A 20487-nucleotide genomic window follows, 5' to 3' on the forward strand; every position below is an offset into this window, starting at 1 on the left:
CCTTCCTTCCTTCCTTCCTTCCTTCCTTCCTTCCTTCCTTCCTTCCTAAATTCCCTTTTGCTGCTGAAGAGCCAAGACCCAACCCATACATTCAAACTTCCTAAATGGGTCAGCATTACTTCAACCCAAACCCACAAAGTTAGACTCACTTTCTTCTCCTGCCACTTAAACTGTCTCTATCCTTCTGTGCGTCTGTGTCCCTGTCTCTGCCTACTTGCGCCTTTTTCTACATTTCCCTTTCCCTCCCACTGAACTCCCTCCCCCCACACTTCCTCTGATTCCAGCCTTACTATAGGGAATCTAGGGCAATGAGAGTGGATGAGGGAATAAAAAAAAAGAGTGAAAAAATAAAACAGAAAAAGTGGCTATTTTCTTTAAATAAAAGGTTAACCTGAAAATTTTTTGAATCTGAGAGGCTCAGTCTATGTGAGCATAGAAATCATAATCTCCTAGCTGTGACCCTTGGGGAAAAATTTAGTAGAACATATGGGCCTTAACAGATACAGACTATTTTATGGAAACAAAACTAACAAACAACCTTTGATTTAAAGACAAATGGAGGATATAAAGCTTACCAAAGGAGGAGGAGACTATTTGAGAAACAGGAAAAAATTATAAAAAGAAACTTAAGATGGTCAAAGCTCTGGTCCCTCTTTGACTCAATGCTTTTTTTTTTTTTAAGCAATCGGGGTTAAGTAACTTGCTCAAGGTTACACGGCCAGGTGTTTCTGGGTGGGTGCTAAGTGTTGGAGCCCGGATTCGATCCCCAGGTCTTCCTGACGCTGGAGCTGGTGCTCTTACTTGCTGTGCTACCTGGCTGCTCCTGATATGATATGTGCTACCAGGCTGCTCCTGCTTCTTAAAGATATGGCTCACTCATTATGTGTGGCCATTATTTTTGCAGCATTCTTTATAATTATCAGCAAAATATAAATATAGGAGAGCATCCATTTATTTATTGCTTTAGGGTTTACAAAGGCCATTGCAGTTCATTTGATTCTCAAAATAATGTTATGAGGTATGATAACTATAAATGTGATTTCCTACTCCCATTTTACAAATTGAGAAACCGAGTCTCAGAGGTTAACTAACTTGTACAAGGTCACACAGCAGGTATGTAGCAGAATTGGGGCTTAGCCCTAGGTTTTTGGACTCTTAAGTCTTGTATTTTTTAAGATTGCAAAGGGATCCTGAATCCCAAAAGTTTGAGTACTCCTTCAATACAAAATGCTGCCTTATTATGCTCTAATAAAATTTATTTTCAGCAGGTAGATTTTGTGTCTTAATCATTTCCAAGAGAATAAACAAACCAAGTTTATGTGAAAAAAAAAATGATACCATAAAAATGACATATACACACACCCCCTCAGGGATTTCACTCCACCTATAGCTGTGGAATAGGATCTATTCTAGACAATAATTCCCTTTTTTTCATTATTTCTTAAGTTTTACAAAGAGTTTTCCCCCCAAATCTTGAGAAGTGGTTAGTGCAAAAATGAGAATCTCCATTTTTCAAATGAGTACATTGGAGCTGAGAATTTGAGTGGCTTGCATAGTACAGCCCATATCTGATTAGTTAGAAGCTGGAACTCATACCCAGTGTTCTGGCTCCATGTCCAGAATACATTTCCCCCTATACCAGGCATTTGGGCAAATATACAGAGTCTGAGCCATTTCTATTTTTCCTCAATTTCCTCTCCCCATTCCACCACAAAGAACTGCCAGTGAGAAATTCTCTCAGTGGCATCTATTTTGCAATTCATCTTCATTGCCCCTCAAGTTTCCTGGAAGGGACTAAGAGGTTAAGTGACTTGCATAGGGCTATATTTAGTCAGGAGCTGAACCCATGTCTTCTAGACTCCAAGGCCAGCTCCCTGATCCACTATGCCAGGACTCTTGCTTGTCCTCAATATTTTCAGTTCTATGAATAGAGGGATATAGTTTGCACATCCCCAAACTAATACTTACCTGTACAAAAATATAAGAAAGGGCTACAAAATGTTTAAATTTGCTGAAACATTTCCCCCCCTAAATATGAGCTCATAGATTCAAGTCTGGAAGGGACCTAAAATTCACAAGAAGTCATTGTGTGAACCCTTCTTTTAACAGATGAGAAAACTTTGCCCCAGAGAAATAAAATGACTTACCCAGTGTTCCACTGCTAGTAGTTGCTGGCAGAGCTGGGATTTGAAACAAGGTCCTCTGATACAAGTCCCTGTGCAGGTTCAGTTGTACCAGATTGCAGTCAGGTGCATGATTATTTGACCATTTGGCTATAGTAGCCACAGCTACAGCCTTTTAATCCCAAGAATAGGAGCCAGGGGTCCAGAATATAACTGCTTCCCACTTTCAAAGGAATAGAAATATGTACCTTTAAATCTTGGATCTTATGAACTCTAGCCTGTCTTTATATAGCTCATAACCAACTGACAAAAAGGTTGTGGCCATGAGAAGACTTCCCCATCTCTTTTCTCCTAGTTTTCTTTTTCCACTTATACCCTTTAAGAAGGCCAAAGCCATACTTGTTAATGGTGGATCTTTGTTTAAAAAAAAAATAGGGGGAAAGTCTTTGTGGGTGTCCATCACTCCAGGGTGACCATTAATATGTAAGGACATATTTAAATAAATTCTCAGTAAGGTGGGGGGAGACTACCTGTGGTTTCCATAAGACTAACAATAGTGATCAAGTTAAGAAAACATTATCCCCTTGGTAGTGATGGACAATAACTAAAAACTTCCAATGCACAAATCCTGTGAGGCCTAGACCAGTCAAGGTTCACATCTACCAGAGGAGTCTGACGTGGCCTATTGATGAGGGAGTAGATTACGTGGAAAAACAGCAACAAAAAAGGTGTTTTAGGATGTTTTTCCTTTTTTTTTTTGTCATGCCCATAAAAATAGGTGGACCTTTTTTTCTGATTAAAAATATGACTTCATATTTTGTCTCATCTCCCCCAGTTTTTCATAGGAATCATTTTTTTTTATCTTTCCTACCTAGAAAGTATACTCATTTCATTTGCCTAAAATGTAATTATTAAAGATTTCATTTCACCTATGGAATGTCCTGCTTCAACATCTAGTAGTATTCAGCCAGTATTCCCTGATTTTACTTTTCCATTATGGAGATTTCTTGACTGAAGCTTTCCCCTTGTTCATCCCTCTTAACACATAGGTTTTCTGGGAAGAAATCCAAATGTAAATCCAAGAAATGGGTCTTAAGGTACATGTTATAGTCCATAATTTTATAGTTTTTAAGATCATTTATAGTCTCTTGCTAATTTTCTGTTTCATATTTTCCCCCAAAAAAGTTTTGGTTTGTTTTTTTAAAATGATTTCCATGCATCTCCTTCAACTTACTCAGCTGTTCTTCAAAATGATTGCTTTCTATCATTTCTCTTATTTGAGGACCCACAAATCCCCCCACTTTGTTTTTAGTTTCACTGATTCTTGGAAATTTATTTTTCAGATAAAGAAAACCTGCACCATTTCGATCCATCGTCTTGACAAAATTTTTCATTAAAACCAAGTTTAATGTGCAACAGTGGTAAGAAAACTTTTTTCAGGACTAACCAGTGGTTAACTTACCACATTTTCCTTTCTGGGAATTGGTTCTTTCTTCTGAGGCCAGTATTTTTGCCTTTTTTTAAAATGTAGTGATTCTTTCTGTCACTGCTCTCCCATTCCCAAAGTGGCAGTGTTAGATATATAGATGTATGTATGTGTGTGTGTGTGTGTGTGTGTGTGTGTGTGTGTCTAACCAGTTTGTAATCCTAGTAAAATAGCACTCACTTTCAACTCTCTACTGATATGTCAAGAATACTTTTAAACTTTAATTCTTCTTTCGAGAAGTTTCATGTTTTGGACATATTTAGGTGCCCTCTTTCAGAAGATTCCATTCTTTTTCTTAAAAGCTAAAGGTTTAGTCTTTTTTTTTAAATAGGTTAAAAACATGAGTAAGGTCACTTAGGTCTACTGCAGTTATTAAATGAGGATCTGAGGATGGAAAGGTTACTTCAAAGGGGGGAATCACCATGTTGCTGTTCTCCTGCCTTGTCATGCTGAGCCTCATCAGTAAAAAACTAAATCATCAATTTTATCTTCATCCAAGTTCCAAGTTTCTGGTAGTTTCAATACAGGTAGTTCTTTACTATGTAAAATAGAGATCTTATAGCTTGTGGTAGATTTGGATTTTTATAGTATGTTTAGATCTGGAGGAAATTCCTGATATATTTGTTAAGTGAATATAGCAATCTGTTGAATGGTCTTTCTGTTCTCTCCAAATCATAGGAACTTCAAACGGCATGTGACAAGATCCATGTATCCAGCCAGTTAGTAATCTAACACAAGAGATACAGAACAAGTGAGGGGTCCAAGCCTCTGTACTGAGCACCTATTTTATAACCCAAATAAAGTTCATATGCTTTCTTAACTAGATGAATAAAGTTTCATCTCTATAGTTAAAAGTTAGCTTATTATAATATACATATATGTGTAAGTGTACAATACATATGTGTATATGAACATTTGTATATATATGTATATATATAAAACAAAAATGATTCAGGTGATTAATGCATTTGTGAGGCATACATTTGTGAGAATTTAAAGGATATGTATCAGCATCTTCAAACTACAAAACATCTTAGAAAATGGGATTAGAAAAAAAATGATGTTTATGAAGTGACACTTGGCACTGACTGAACTGCTACACATTGAGAATTTCACTGCATGATTGGACGTGCATGAGCCTGTCTTGTCACACAGCACATAAAGTGGGCCTTCCTATAGCATGCAAGAACCAGCCAACTTGTGACTTCTCTCCATCTCCATCACCCCTGACACAGCCACCTTCTCATCCACACAACCCAAACATACTGTTTTACTTCCTCATATTGCATAGTTTATATTAAAAGTCACAATGTCACTCAATAACAGTGAATGACAGAGAAACTTGTATTCCATTTTTAAACAGTGTCCAGAAATACCTATAAGAAAGCCAAAATATGTCCATGTGACATAATGCATTTTTTAATGAATAAGGAACTAGGCGCTAGTCCTGAGGATAAAGGTTAAAAAGGTATGTTTAAAAATGATAATCATATTAGGTAGATAATCAAAGGTTATAGCTATAACCTAAACTCTAATTCCCTCCTCTTGACTTCTGGGCAGATAAACTTGCTAGGAGGAGAGAGACAGGGCTGTGTTACCTCTGCCCAGCAAACCAGTAAAAAGGCTCTTCCAGGCAGACTTTTTGAGGAGCTGTTGGAGGAAAAGGCCATAAATGGTGTATCCGTTTAATCTGGCAAGTTGGTTTCCATCCTTGCTGTTCCTGTCTTCTCTTCTTTTCCCTCTCCTTCAGAGTTAATAATATTAGCTCACATATCTGCAAACTTTTAAATTTTACAAAACTCTTTCCTCAGAACAATCTTTGAGGTAATTAGTACATATGTTTATCTCTTCATTCTCCAGGATGATTAAATAGAATTAGCCTGTTCAAGTGACATGCCCATGGTCACATAGGTAGTAAGTGGCAGAGCTGGGATTTGTACCCAGGACCTCTGACTCCAAATGCATTTCTTTTCCTACTGAAATATGCTACTTCGAGGTTTCCTCTGTTGATTATTCTGGGATAATCTGATCCAGAATGAAATGATAGAGAAGTGACATGATTCCACTTTGGTATTTACTCTTCATTCCTTGTAGTACACAGCCAGCCAGTCTCCTGTTCTCCCCCTCTCCTCTTTCACCCTCTCATTTAAGTGAGGGAAGACAGGCATCATGAAGTATGGGGGCCGTCAAACTGCAACCACCCCTCAGGGTGCCCCTCACCCCCCATGGATAATTAATGACTTTCACCATCAAAATGTCAGATTGGGGTAAGTGCTTGCATTCCTTAGAACTGCCCTACCTATGCAACAAAATAGTTTAGTCTTGTTAGATTACTAAAAACTTTTGTTTCTCTGCATTCTACCTTTTCATTTTGCACTCTTTTTCATTCCAAAGACAAGGGAACGAAGTTGAAATTCATGTCAATTAATTTTGATTTCTTCAGTCTACCTTCTGGGTGATAGAATGGAAATGCTTCAAAAGTAGAAATTTTCTCCTTCATGTCTAAAACACTTTCCAAACTTTAGAGAAAGCATAGGAATATTAGTTATTGCAATTGTTTGTATCTTCACTATATTGCACAGTGCCCAGCACATACATGGAAGGTACTTAATAAAAGTTTGTTGATTGATTGGAAAAAAAAAATCAAAACTAATGGTAAAAATGAAGGGTGAGAAAAGATGAGGACAATCAGGAGGATAGACCACTTTGCATAAATAATTGAAATTTGTGTCAATTCCCTTTAATTTGCTTTTCAATAAGTTGCCTTAGCTTTGCTGACTTTTCCCTAAATTCCAGCTCTCTGATTGGTGTTGTTTAACTTCACTGTGCTTGAAACCATTTAAATGAGCAAAACATGGGATACTTGTACAAGTCAGTGTTATCTGAGAGACCCAATGGCTTTTATGAGCACAAATACCAGTCCTGAGACCATCTTTTTGGAGTTTTAGTTTCCCTGGAGTTAAAATGAGGTTACATTATTCCCCCAAAGAATAAGTCAAAGAGGTCATGCACTTCAAGGCAAATCTGGGAAGGACATAGAAGACTGAACAGTACTAGAGGAGAGATGCACTCAGAATCTTACTAAGTACCAGGAAGTAGGGTAGATGTACCAGTTTCGTTGGGTGGGAGCAAGGTGAGCTTATCAGGAAAAAAAAATATGAAGCAGCAGAAGCATAGTTAAAACTTCTTCCAAATGAGGCAGTAACTTGCTCCTAAAACCATTTGCTGAATTTAATTGACTTAATACATGGAGGTTTGTGAATACATTTGTATTTCCTCTTCCTACATGTTTATTGCAGGGGGCTTTTAGGGCAACAAATGAAGGGTGGGGTGGAGTAAGAATTTTGTAAAATTTTACCTGTGGCCCTGAAATAAAAATTATAGCCCACATTGATATAGCATTTTGTGGTTTACAGAATGCTTTTTCTACTATGACTATGAGAGGTAGATAGTCTCATTGTTATCTCCATTTTCTAGATAAGGAACTGAAGATTAGAATCATTAAGTGACTTTGTTGAAGGGGTACAGGCTCTGGGAACCACCTTGAACTTTCCTTGAATCTTCCCACTAGACCAGGCATTTGCCTGAGGCCATAAGCCTTTCATTATCATTAGACCCAAATCTGGGTTACTAGCCTAGCCCTTCATTGTCCAGCTACTTCCCACCCTTGATCCTCCCAAAATTTCTATACCCAAATCTGTTACCCTTAAACTAGCCTAGCCCTCCATTGTCTGCTATCTCCAGGTAGCCTCCAGCTATTTCCTACCATAATCTCATTGCTGGAGTCTGAACTCATTTGACTCCTCCTGAAGACCTTCCCCAACTCCTCTAGACCACCCCTAGATTCCTCAGACGATCTTTCTGTATATAAGACCCATCTTGCCTCCATGAGGTAGCTAAGAATTATCTAGCACTGACTCACTCTGTGTCACATTATTCTGGCGGGCTTGTCCAATACAAGTGTCACAGATACTGAGTCTTCTTAAGAGTCTAACCATTATGGTGAATCTCTAATAAACTTTGCTTTACTTTGACTGAGAGAAGACTTGAGACGAATTCATTCAGCAGGACCTGGTATGTTGGTATTTTGAGGTCCCAAGCACCCCTAAACCCTAAACCTCAACATTTTATGCTTCCCTTATGCTGGGAAACACTGCTAATATCAAGTTCTTCTCCGGTCAGGCCTGGAAGGTACGTAAGCCTCTCTCTTTCCCTATTCCCTTCTTGCTCTCCAAGTACCTTGGAGATGTTTTTTGGGCCTGACCTCTCAGGTCCCATTAGGTGAGACAGCTAGGAGGCTGTCTCATACTCAGCCTGACACTCTAAGGTTCTCAGTCCAGTTTGGTTATGTTGGAGGACATGGACCTGGGAGCAGCTTCTGAAGAAAGGAGGACAAGGACAGATGCCCCATCTGGAAGTGTAAGCCTGATTCTTTCAATTCTCTTGGTGCTAGGGAATCGGGAAAACTTGAGGTAGCTTTCTGTGTGTGTTTTTTTTTGGTCTTGTTTTGTTTTGTTTTGTTTGTTTTCCCAGGCTTACTCCCAGATCTCCCCTTAAGGAGGGACTTCCAGCCAATACACCTTTATTGGGTTGATCTTTTTTAGTTCCCAAAAGTTTGCCTTTGGGTTGTCTTTTAAATCATTGGAAAATAGCTGTAGGCTACCTGGATATGACAGACAATGGAGGGCTAGGCTAGTATCCCAGATTTGGGTCTGGTGATAATGAAAGGCTTAAGGCCCCAGGCAAATTCCTGGTCTAGTGGGAAGATTTAAGGAGAGTTCAAGGGGGTTGCCAGAGCCTGTACCCCTTCAACAAAGTCACTTAATGATTCTAATCTTCAGTTCCTTGTCTAGAAAATGGAGATAATAATGAGACTATCTACCTCTCATAGTCATAGTAGAGAAAGCATTTTGTAAACCACAAAATCCTATATCAATGTGGGCTATATCACCAGCAAGTAACCAAGAACTTGGACTTGAACCTAAGGTCTCCAGACTTCAAGTCTAGGTTATTTCTCTCTATACCATGTGCAGAAAGAAACATGAAATTTATTTTAAAAAAAAAAAGGTAAAATATAGTAGGAAAAACTCTGCAATTTTGTAGCTATAATAGAAGATATACTAAGTAAATGAAATGTTACTTTTTTATGAACCAAATAGCAAAAAAAAAAAACCCACCAAAAACCTGAGGAAAGTTACAAAAGACTGAAAATATGTATTCAATTCAACAAGCATTTACTGAGTGCCTACTATTTTTCAGGTACTGTGTGGGACTTAATATTAAGAAAGTACTTGGAGTTCAGTTTGGAAAAATGAGACAGATCATATTGAATGTTTCTTGGTTGCTCCTTTAGAATATGCACATATGTATATACATGTGTGTATATATACATGCATACATACATATATGTATATACTCCAGCTGCACATCAAGAATTATAAGACCAAGGTTAAAAACCAGACAGTTCTCATTTTCCTTGATAGACTCCAAGAAATTGTTCATACAAGAGCAGGAGGAATGGTGATGATAATATTAAGAAGTTTTAAAAAGTGCTTTAGATACATGACCTCAGATCTCATAGTGGCCTTGCAACAATCCTATGATGTAGGTTTGGCAGGTGTATTAGCTCCGTTTTACAGATGAAGAAACTAAGGCTTTGAGAATTAAGTGACTTACCTAGGGTCACATAGCAAGAGTGAGAGGTAGGTTTTGAATTTGTGTTTCTCTTGACCAGAAAGATGAGATCTTACCCTCTCTAGATTTTGGGGGTTTGCTAAGAGTAAGAGTCTTTTTTTCTTATTAGACCTTTCAAAATAGAGTAAACATTCAGTGTTCTAGGATAATTCCAGAGAGGTTTTACTCCACAGTAGCTAGGCAGTTTATTTTTTCCCAGGATCACATCTTTCAGAAAAGCATAGCTAAAAAAACCTAGGTCTTTTGCATAAGGTGGTATGTTTGTGTTCCCTTTCTGTGCCTTCTGGTGCAAGGCTGCCTAGTCTCTGCTTTGTTATTGTGCCATGCTTTGTGTTGTCTTATCTGATAGAATATAAAAGTACTTGAGCGCAGGAACCATTTCATTTTTTTGTCTCTGTATCCCCAGCACTAGCACAATGACTAGCACATAGTAGGTACTTAGAAAATCCTTAATGATTAGATGAATAGAATAACAAGAAAATAACATAAGAATAACAAGAAAATAACATAAGAAAAAAAATTAAATTAATGAAAAAGAGAAACCTTAAATGTCTAATGTGTCCATCAACTTCTGTTAACTCCAATTTTAAAGGGAACTAGGAACTCCAGGAAGTAGAGGAAAAGGAAAAGGATTCTAGGCATAAGTGACAATGTGTGAGGGAGAGCAAAGTAGGATGATATGACTAGTCTGCAGTGATTGGTGTGTAAGGAAACTTGGAGAGGTAGATATAGGCGAGGAGGTGAAGAATGTCAAATGCCAAACAAATAAAAAAATTTTATCTTTAATCCTAGAGGTCAAAGGATATTCAAATCAGTAAATATAAAAATACAATTTATATTGAAAAAAATGATATAAAGGAATATGAAGATTCATCATTATGTAAAGTTTCTTTGACATTAAGTCATAAAGGCTTTTTGTACCACCACTATCCCCCCCCCCAAAAAAAAAATTTCCAGTAGGACAGTAATTGTTACAATAGTACTATACCTCTTTTTGAGTCCTTGAGGTACAGGATTTGTGAACCCTCCCTTGAACTCTGATTAAATTTGTCCAGTTTGATGAGACATTTGCCTGAGGCTATAAGCCTTACTTTGTGTCTGGGCCCAGACCTCTGTTACTGGCCTAGCCCTCCATTGCTCATCTTCCTCCCATCCTTGAGCATATCAAAATATCAATTCACCACTGGCCTAGCCCACCATTGTCTGTCACCTCCAGATAGCCTCCAGCAACTTCCTACCCTTAATAACTCATCTCTTGAGCAAAAGATTACTCTTTTCCTGCCACAACTTGGATGTTTTTGGTATCTTTAAATATTATCAACCTGATTTTCCAAAAAAGGAAACTGAAGCTCAGTAAACATCAGAGTCAGCTTCTAACCCATATTTCCGGATTCCAAGTCTAGCCTTTCATCTATTGGGTATTTAGATGATACTGACTTGATATGCTAACTACAATTTTCTGGTTTTACACCTTAAATTTTAACTTCACTTTAATAACAAACTGATGTTTGACAACTTAAATCTTCAGGAAAGTAGAATCTTTTGTCTTATTTTACTATGTAGTTGATGAATCAATCTCCCAAGTATTTATTAAGTGCCTACAAGTGCTAGGCACTATGCTAAACACTGGAGATAGAAAGACCTTAATGAAACAGTCCTTGTCCCCAAGAAGCTGACATTCTAATGGATCACAGATGCTATTCACTACTGATAGAGTATAAACTAAACTGAAGACTTTAGAGTGAACTGATGGGCTCCCCTATCCCCACCCCCACCCTTTTCTCCTCTGCTCAAAGCTTCAAGACTACCAGGTGAGTTCACCAATTATCCCCTTAAATGTTGTTTTTTATTGTTTTGGGGCACCCAATGATTCTAGTCCTACCAATTTCCACAATGGAGGGAGGCTGTAGAATGAAGTGGAAAAAAAAAACTGGCTTTCAATAATTTACTGAACCACACTGGACTTCATTCTTATATATAAAAATGCATAGATCAGACTAGATGAATTGTAAGGATACTTCTAGCTCCAAATAAAAAAAACTCCCTTCATTTCCTTCTCTAAGGAGAACCTGTGAGGCTGGCAAGTCTAAAAGCTTTCATTTAGCAAGGATGGCAATATCAATAATATTTAATTACTCAAGTAACATGTCAATTAATTGTTCATTAGACAAGAATCATGCATTTACCATGTTAATCATTAAATAAACATTAGTAGGCAATCTAAGAATTGTGGCATTTGTAGTACCCTCAGGACTGCCTATTCATCATGGTCCAAGCAAAGGCAGGAGAAGTCTGCTTACAAATCAGGGCTATTTCATGTTTGACTTCTGTTCAAATGTATTACAATGGGCAAAGGGTTCGTCTTCCCGTGGTCATCTTCCTGGCAATGAAGCTGCCTGTACTTAGCTCTTAGCTGGTTCTCAGACAATGGACAGTCTACCACCAGGACCATGCTTGAAAGCTTTGTAGCATGACAGACTCTCACAGAGCTTATATTGTGCTTGTATGGCAGCTTATGTGCCACCATGGCCTTTGAGAATCTTGTGTCATGCATGCCCTTGGTAGGACTTGAAGTTAGAATACCACAGTAAAACCTCAACCAAAAATGCTAGGCAAATGGAAGGTTCTGGTCTGAGTTTCCAAACCAGACAATTTTTAAAAATCACCCTTCTCAAAAATCTTTCAAAAATAGTGTACTTTCTGCCTTGCTAAATAAAGTATTCTCTGAAAGATGTGATACCATCAGTGAAGTATTCCCTTCATCAGTTCAGATCAAAACCTCTCTGAGGTTTAGTTTTAGATCAGAGCATCAGATCTGATACTTAGCATCTCTTGGAAGATCATAGTGATAGAGCTGTGATAGAAGGGGCTGTGGAAGCCATTTAGTCCAACCCCTTCATTTTATAGATGAGGAAACTGTGGCCCAGAGAGACATGAAGTAATTTGCTTTGTAAGTGACAAGATCCTTGAACTCCAGAGTCCAAGAGTTTCCAGAGTGTATGTTCCATTGATGTAGACTTTAAGAACCCAGGGTTATCACACCCTGGTGAAAGATTGGAGCTGGGCTACATGGTAGAGAAAATAGAGTATTCTGAACATAATTGAATCTTTCCTAGATGTTAAAGATGTGAAAGTTTCTCCAGCTCCACATTCTGAGTACCAATTGTCATAGAGTATGTATAATGTTACACACTCTACACAAAGATGTTTTTGTTGAACAAGTTGTACTAAAATACATATAGACCAGAAAACATGAAAAAAATTTTCCCTCATATTGGAGCAATTTTCCTTCATTTATTCTCTTTGTCCTTTGTAACAAAAAGTCTTTTGGACCATTGAAGAGGTCCAGTTAAGCAAAGTTCAACAGAATTTATTTATCAGTTTAAAATTTTTGATTAAAAAAAGCCAGCATTGGAATCATAACTGGTCTATTGCTTTCTGGTAAACTTTGTATTATCAGCTACCATTATAATCTTCCTGAATCATACCTCTAAACATAGCAATTCCCTGCTAAAAACAAAGCAAAAAAACAAACAAAATTTTAGTTCTTTACCACCTGCTGAATGAAATTTTACCATGTAAGTTTCTCCAGTATATGTCCGTACCTTATCACTCACTTTTCCCATGTACAAAATCACAGGTTATCAGAATTACAAGGAATCACAGTTCCTGAAATAAGAATCTCTTCTATAACACCCACTAAAATTTTATCATTCAATTTTCATTCATTCATTCATGCATCCAACTATTTATTTAACAAATTTTGTTTATTAAACAAATTAATTTATTCAATAAATATTTAATATTTTCATGTAATATAATGAACTGTGTACAGAGCACTGGGCAATGGGGGAGATAAATATTTTAATTTGGGAGGGATTCCTGGCCTCCTTGAGCTTACATTCTTTTTAGGAAACTCAAAAACACAGAGAACTAGCACACATTGTATGGCACCAGAGAGGTATAAGAGTGTTACTCAAGGGGAAATTGGGGAAGACTTCATAAAGGAGTCATCATTTGATTTAGCCATTCACATTGTAAGTAGAAATTTAAGAGGAGAGAAGGGGGAAAAATTCTGAGCACAACAAACAGTGAGCAAAGGCATGAAGTGTACTATGTTGTCCAGGAAAAGAGTAGTAGTTTGGTAGACTGGAAGGAAAAGGTGGTGCCTGATTGTGTAGTGTCTCAAAGAAGTTTGAAGTTTATTCAGAAGGTAATATTATGATAGAGGAGTGATGTAACCAGATCTGTGCATATAAGGAAGATTGGTTTGAATGCCTTAAGAAGTGATTAAAGGGAGCAATAAGTGGAATAAGCCTTAAAGGGAGCAATAAGTGGAAGTGGGAAACTTAAATGGAAGCTGTTTTATTAGCTTCAGTAGATGGTAACAAGGGCCTCTACTTGGCTTACTGGCAATAAGAATAAAGGAGACAGACAGAAAAGAGATCACAGATGTAGAACTTAAGGGACTTGGTAACTGTTTAGATAAGAAAGTGTGTGTGTGTGTGTGTATGTGAGACAGAGAAACAATGCATCATCAAGGTTTCAACCTGAGATTGGGCAATTAATCATAATAACAACAATAATAATAACTATAATTTATATAGCGTTTTAAGGTATGAAAAACACTGTGTATACATGTGCATGCATATATACATATACATACGTGTGTATATATATGATAGTGGTTCCACAGACAGCAATAGTTGTCAAAAGGAGAAGGAGGTTAAGGGTGAAAGATAATAAGCTTAGTTTGAGATATGTTGTTGACTTGAGATACCAGTGTGATGACCAGGTGAATATGAATGTGCTTTTATTAATATCTAAAGATTTCTTGGACTGCAACATGATAGTAGTTGTATTATTATCAGTTGATTAGGAGGGAAAATGGAATGGCAAAAATCTACTCTGAATTAAATTTTTAAAAAAATTTGTGTTTCATTAATCTCAAGATCATAGATTTAGAGCTAAAAGGGATCTTAGAAGTAATTTAGCGTATTGTCCTCCCATTTTACAGATCAGGAAACTGAGGCCCAAGAGGTGAAAAAGTTTGCATATAGTGTGGAACCTGGGGTCTGAACATAGCCCCTCTGGTTCAAAGTCTAGCACTCTTTCCACTGTGATGCCATTTCCTTTAATATCTATCTACATTGAAGGTTCTTAATTGGGGGCAAATGGATCCCTAAGGTGTCCATGGATAGAATTTAGAGGACTTGTGAATTAGATGAGATGAAAGATATAAAATAGATGAAAGGAATTATATCTTTCTCTAACCTCTAACTGAAATTTAGTATTTCCTTCAATTATTTAAAACTTTTTTTCTGAAAATAGGTCCATTAGGCATAAACAGAATTTCAAAAGGGTCCATGATGCAAAAAAGACCCCAAGTCTACATACATTTGAAAAATAATAATATGAATATGTGTTAGACATTTCATTTTGTTTATCTGTTTATCATACTGATCTATAGTGCATTTTTGGTTGATAAATAAAGATGAAATTTTAATGTGTGATGTGTGGATTTGTAGACCTTGAGGCTCTTCAGGTTTTCTAGGTCCACAGGTTGGGAACTACTATTTTATATTTAGGTTTAAAATAAAACAACTAAGTAGATAGGTAGACAGATATATTGACAACAATAAGTGATAGCTAGATGATAGCTAGCCAGCTACCTAGATGCATTTTCCCCATAATGTTAATTTCCCATACACCTCCCTCCCCTCACATTGATTCATGCTATTTAATCAAGAAAAATAGTTAAGAAAAACTAACCAACCAGATACCTACATCTGACAGTACATGGAATATAGTCTTCTCTACCAAGTGAAGGGAAATATGCCTTACCATTTGTTCTTTGCAACCATGATTGTTCATTATGATTAGAGAGTAGGAATTACTACATTCTTTGAATATATATTCCCAGCATCTAGGAAGTAGTGCCTGACACATAGAAGGCACTTGATAAATGTTTGTTGGCTGCTTATGAATTCAGCTACATTTTAGTGTTGTTTTCATTTATATTGTAATTATGTGTCATGTTCTTGATTTCCACTTTTTTTCATTATGTATCAATCTATATATCCTACAAAAGCATAAAGGACCACTTGTAAGTGATAAATAATAAGATCTTAGAGCAAAAGTATTATAGTATTATATGCAAAGAAAAAAACATTAAAAACTTTTCAAGAAACTAAGAATTTTAACAAAAATACCTGCTTTCCCTGCTATTTGACAGAATTCTAGAAATGCTAGCAATATCAATAAAATAAAAGAATTTAAAGACATAATGAAAGAGAAAGAGGAGACAAGACTATTCCTTTTTGCTGATGAAAAACTTAGAAAAACATAGATTTGCTTAGAAAAACCTGGAAAATCAGCAGATACCAATGAAGGCAAGGGTTTCATTAGAGTAAAATATAAAATTAATCCACAGAAATCACTTATTTGAATTCTCAGGTTGTAGATTTTGTGTACTATTTTAATACCCTACAATTCAGACAAACTGGAACACATTCACTAAAGATGCTCTACCACAGGAGTGGGGAATCTGTGACCTCAAGGCCACATGTGGCTCTGTAGGTCCTCTAGTGTAGCCCTTAAACTAAATCCAAACTTTACAGAACAAATTCCCATAATAAAAGGATTTGTTCTGTAAAACTTTAACCGAGTCAAAAGACTGGCACTCAAAGACCTAGAAGGCCACTGTGGCCTCAAGGCCTCAGGTTCCCCACCCCTGCCTTACCTACCTCAAATCTTTGTTGATATTATTCCATTTAAATGAAGTGTCATGCTTCTATTTTCCCTTCTGTCTTCTATTCCTGTCAAAATACTTCCCATTCTTCAAGGACTGTTTTGAATGCCATCTTCACAAAATTTTCCTCTATCCCCAATCCCTTTTTCCCAACCCCCTCATCAGATATGTGTAAATTCTACATTGATTTATAATTACATATATATCTGTCTTAACTCCTGACCTAAATGGTCAGCTCCTTGAGGACAGTTGACTTTATCTTCATATTTTTTAACTTCAGGGCTGGCATAGAACTTTGCAAGCACTCTATAAAAGCAGCATGATGTGGTCCATAAAAATGATACACTTAAGATTCAGGAAAATCTGGTTTCATTTTTCTGTCCACTTATTACCTATGTGACTGTAGACAAGTTTCTTATTATTCTCATTTTTTAGTTTCCCCACTTGTTAAATAGTGATAATTATACTGGCGGCACCTAATTTATAATATTGTTGTGAGGCTCAAATGATATAATGTATTGTTAGTAAGCATTTATTAAGCACCTACCATGTATCAGGCACTGTGCTAATCCCTGGTGATGTGAATAAAGGCAAGACAGTCCCTGCTCTCAAGGAGCTGACAATCTGAGATAAAGGACTTTGCAAACCTTAAAGCACCATATAAACGTCAATTGTCCCTGTTGCAGTTATTATTAGCTTTCATCTAGACTTTTTTATACCTTCTTCCATATCATCTGTTCTGCAACGTGAATCATCTGATGCCAAAATGCTAAGTCTCCTCACTACTTTATGTATCTTCTGGAGATAAAGACTGTATTCTCAAATATTTCCATCATGATCCAAACTTTTTTGATGAATAAATAATATTTAAGAACAATACCAAATTTTAATTTAAATTCCAAAACATCAGCCATTCAAATAAAATGCTCTCCTCAGTTATTTTTAATATGACACTTTAAATAATTGAGAACAGACTAAGTATTCTCATATGATGCTTTGATGAGCAAACCAGAAGGATCATACATTAGAAATCTAAAGTCGGTGACTGAAAAACATCTTCCACTATCCATACAAATAAAATATTTCCTTGAAGCAAGAGGTTTTTTTTTTTTTAATTTTTTTACCCCACTCATCTGAAATGGACAACTACTATTTTTTTCTCCTTAGCGGCCTTGGGAGGAGGATGGTGGGGAGAAGGGGGGAGGTCTGGCCTTGAAAGTGCCATTAACATCTGCAGCAAATGAACGGAAAGTTCTTGCATGATCTGAATTGGAATTGTGTTCATTTAACAAGAGATTAAAAAAAAAAATCATTTTGGTGCCAGTTGAACAAAAGTTTTCGAAGTGTCCTTGAGAGGTTGTGCTTGGTTTTTCCCATGAGGAAACCATGACTTTCTTTCAGTCTCAAAGATAGAGAAAGAAAAAAATGAAAGAGCACTAGCAGCATCCAAGCTGAGGCTGCCACCTGAATAGGGGGTTTTGGTCTTCCAGAGATGTCAGGGAAGAAATACTGTGACCTGTGATGAGGTTAGCAGCATAGGGGACAATCAAGGCAACTTCTCCTTGGTGGTTAATAATAACTCTTGAGCTGCTAAACCTGTAACTTTGGGTTTAATGTTGAAGAGAGAATTTAAGTCAGAAGCTAATATAGTCTGTATGGATAAATGATTTGGAGAACATTTCAATCTTAAGAGCCAAGCATCTTTGTTTAAAGTCCTATTAAGTCCTATCCTGGCAGTCCTATTTGTTGTTGTTTTTTAATTCCTTCACTCTGAACCTGATCTCACACTACCTCTCCAACTTCTCCCATTATTTCTCAGCATTAACCCTCTGGTCTAAGTCAATTCAGCCTTCTCTCCCTGGAATGTGCTCTTTTTAAATATTTTGTTCCTGCTGTTCCAACTCCCTAGCCAAAACTTCAGTGGCCTAATACTCAAATATCACTTCTTTTTCTTTGAAAATAATGCTTTGATGCTTTTTAAAAAATGCTGTCACTTCCCAATCCCCTCTCTTCCTTCCCACCAATAGGAATCTGCCTTGTAATAAAGAAATACAGGTAAGCAAAGTTTGTGTGACTTCAGGGCATAATGGACAGAGTGCTGAATTTGGAGTCAAGGGACCTGAGTTCCAATCCCAGCTCTGCCACCTGCTACATGTGTAATGTTGTACAAATCACTTCTATTCTCTTTCCTCATTTGCAAAATGAAGCATTTGGACTACATGACCTCTAAGGTCCCCAAATCCTATGATCATATGAATGAATAAATGAAGGAGTGAGTGAATGAATGAATGAACAAGTCAGTGAATGAATGAAGAAATGTAAAAACTCTGGTTCAAAGGCTGGCTCACTCCATTCTCATCATCATCATCACCATCATCATCATCATCATCATCATCATCATCGTTATCATCGTCATCCTATGGTCAACATCACTGCTACCAGCACCACCAAAAAGGATTTAAATGTCTTTACATCTTGCCTGATGCTAGTGATAAAGTGCAGCATTGTGTAGTAAAAAAAAATAGTTGATTTGAAATTAGAAGACGTGTATGTATCATGATTGCTAATTTCCAGAATTCAGGGTATTTGGGGAAGTCACTTAAGATCTCTAATGGATTGGGTCAAATGATCTCTAAAGTAATGTATAGCTCTGAGTCCTATGTATAAACCATTCTAAATGGCCATTTATTTAACTTTTAGGAGCTTTCAAATTAAGATGACCAACACTGACATGGACCAACCAACCAAAAAATACAATTAAACATTGATCTTGCACCTAAAATAAATAAATGGTTGCTTATTTGGGCAACCATTTACCTAAAAATGATTAGGAAGACTGCATTATCTCTATTGTCTATATTGTTAGTTCGTGAAGGCTTTTTTTTTTTTTTAAGAAATAGAATTTCAGAAATGATTGGGTGAAGAAAAGGATTACTAGGGGTGGATTCTGGAACTTGAGAAGTCTCCAAGGTACAAAGAAGTGCAATAACTTGATAAAGAGGCTTTGATCAAATATGCTGAGGGGAGGTAAATCATAAAAGCTTGGGGAGGGGTAGAATTAGGAAGTATAGAAGATGAAAGGGTGAGGGGAATCTAAAAGAAATACATAAACTAAGGCTTCATTGCACAATGCTGAGGTTGGCATTTGTTTCCTGTGTTTTCTGAGTCTTCTTCATTTAGGGAATTGGCTTGGGAAACAATTTTACTGCGTGTAGGTGAGAAAGTGGGTGGAGATTTTAGGGAAGAAAGTGGGGGTAGGGAAACCAGAAAAGAAAGCATGAGAAATGAAGGAGCAAATTAAAAAATTTAGAGAAGGAAGGGAAATAACCCAGAAAACTGTCCAAGGAAATAAGAGTAGGGAATTTGAGAAGTACCTACTACTGCTATGAGATCAGTACAATTCACACATTATAGTAAATGACATTTTTCTTAACTTTCTTGGGGTCATTGGTACAACTTTAATGGAACATTTTCTTCTCTGGGGTTTTATTAATGTCGCATTGTGTATTGTAACAGATACCAACAAGTGTAACATGTTTTCCAAGACATCTAAACATACTTACACTGACTTCACTTTCCTTGCATACATAAAAAGACTAGAATTAGTCCTGGTCTTGCCCAAAGAAATGAACATACTTTAAAAAAAAATGCTGCCAATGAGGAATAAGGGAATAGTTTTGGGGGAATAACAAACAGAAAGTTAAAGACATACTCTAGTTATATTCCTCCCAAACCTTTCCCCCCTCCAAATTTCCCTGTATTTGGAGAATGTTTCCATCTTTCTAGTCACCCAGTTTTGTAGCCACAATGTCATCCTTGACACTTCCATCTCCCTCATCCTTTCTATTTAATCAGTTGCCAGATCTTGTTGATTTTTGCTTCTATGTATCTTGGCTCAGCTCCCTTCTCCCTCTTTACATAGTCACTGTCCCAGTTCAAGTCCACTTGACCTCTCCCATGGACTATTGAAATTTCTTATCAATCTCCCTGCTTCCAGACTCTACTCTCCATTCTATCTTTCACAGCTGACAAACTGATTTTCCTAAAATAGAACTTTGACCATAACATTTCTCTACTCATAAATCTTTTTTTTTTTTTTTAAGCAATTGGGGTTAAGTAACTTGCTCAAGGTTACACGGCCAGTTATTTCTGGGTGTGGTGCTGAGTGTCTGAGCCCGGGATTCGATCTCCAGGTCGTCCCAACACTGGAACCGGTGTTCTTACTTGCTGAGCTACCTGGCCGCCCCTACTAATAAATCTTTAATGGATCCCTATTGCCTATGGGATAAAAAAACAAGCCTTCTACAATCTGACTTCTACCTAATTTTCTATCACATATCACTGCCCCCCCCCCCCACCAGACCTATGATTTCATCATTTCAGGGATCTTCCAGTAGGGAAAAATTCTTCTACCCATATACATCAACACCTGC

General features: G+C 37.0%; 1 protein-coding gene across 35 annotated transcripts in view; it reads left to right on the forward strand.

Moving 5' to 3' along the window:
• NPY5R (neuropeptide Y receptor Y5) overlaps nt 1–20487 on the forward strand; it is a 175749-nt gene that overhangs the window by 85019 nt on the left and 70243 nt on the right. For 13 of the 35 annotated variants that reach the window (XR_011170193.1, XR_011170194.1, XR_011170189.1 and 10 more), the window contains 2 exons: nt 3467–3544; nt 4288–4442. The exons of 19 other annotated variants lie outside the window; for them this stretch is intronic. The gene's annotated coding sequence lies outside the window, so the exon portion shown is untranslated. Of the gene's footprint in view, nt 1–3172; nt 3221–3466; nt 3545–4287; nt 4443–20487 lie in introns of those variants that run through there. 3 more of the 35 variants (XR_011170195.1, XR_011170192.1, XR_011170185.1) reach the window with 1 other exon arrangement.

This window comes from Petaurus breviceps, unplaced genomic scaffold, assembly GCF_028583685.1.
Source record: "Petaurus breviceps papuanus isolate PSGF00001 unplaced genomic scaffold, PetGlider_PUasm1.0 126, whole genome shotgun sequence".
NCBI lineage: Eukaryota > Metazoa > Chordata > Mammalia > Diprotodontia > Petauridae > Petaurus > Petaurus breviceps.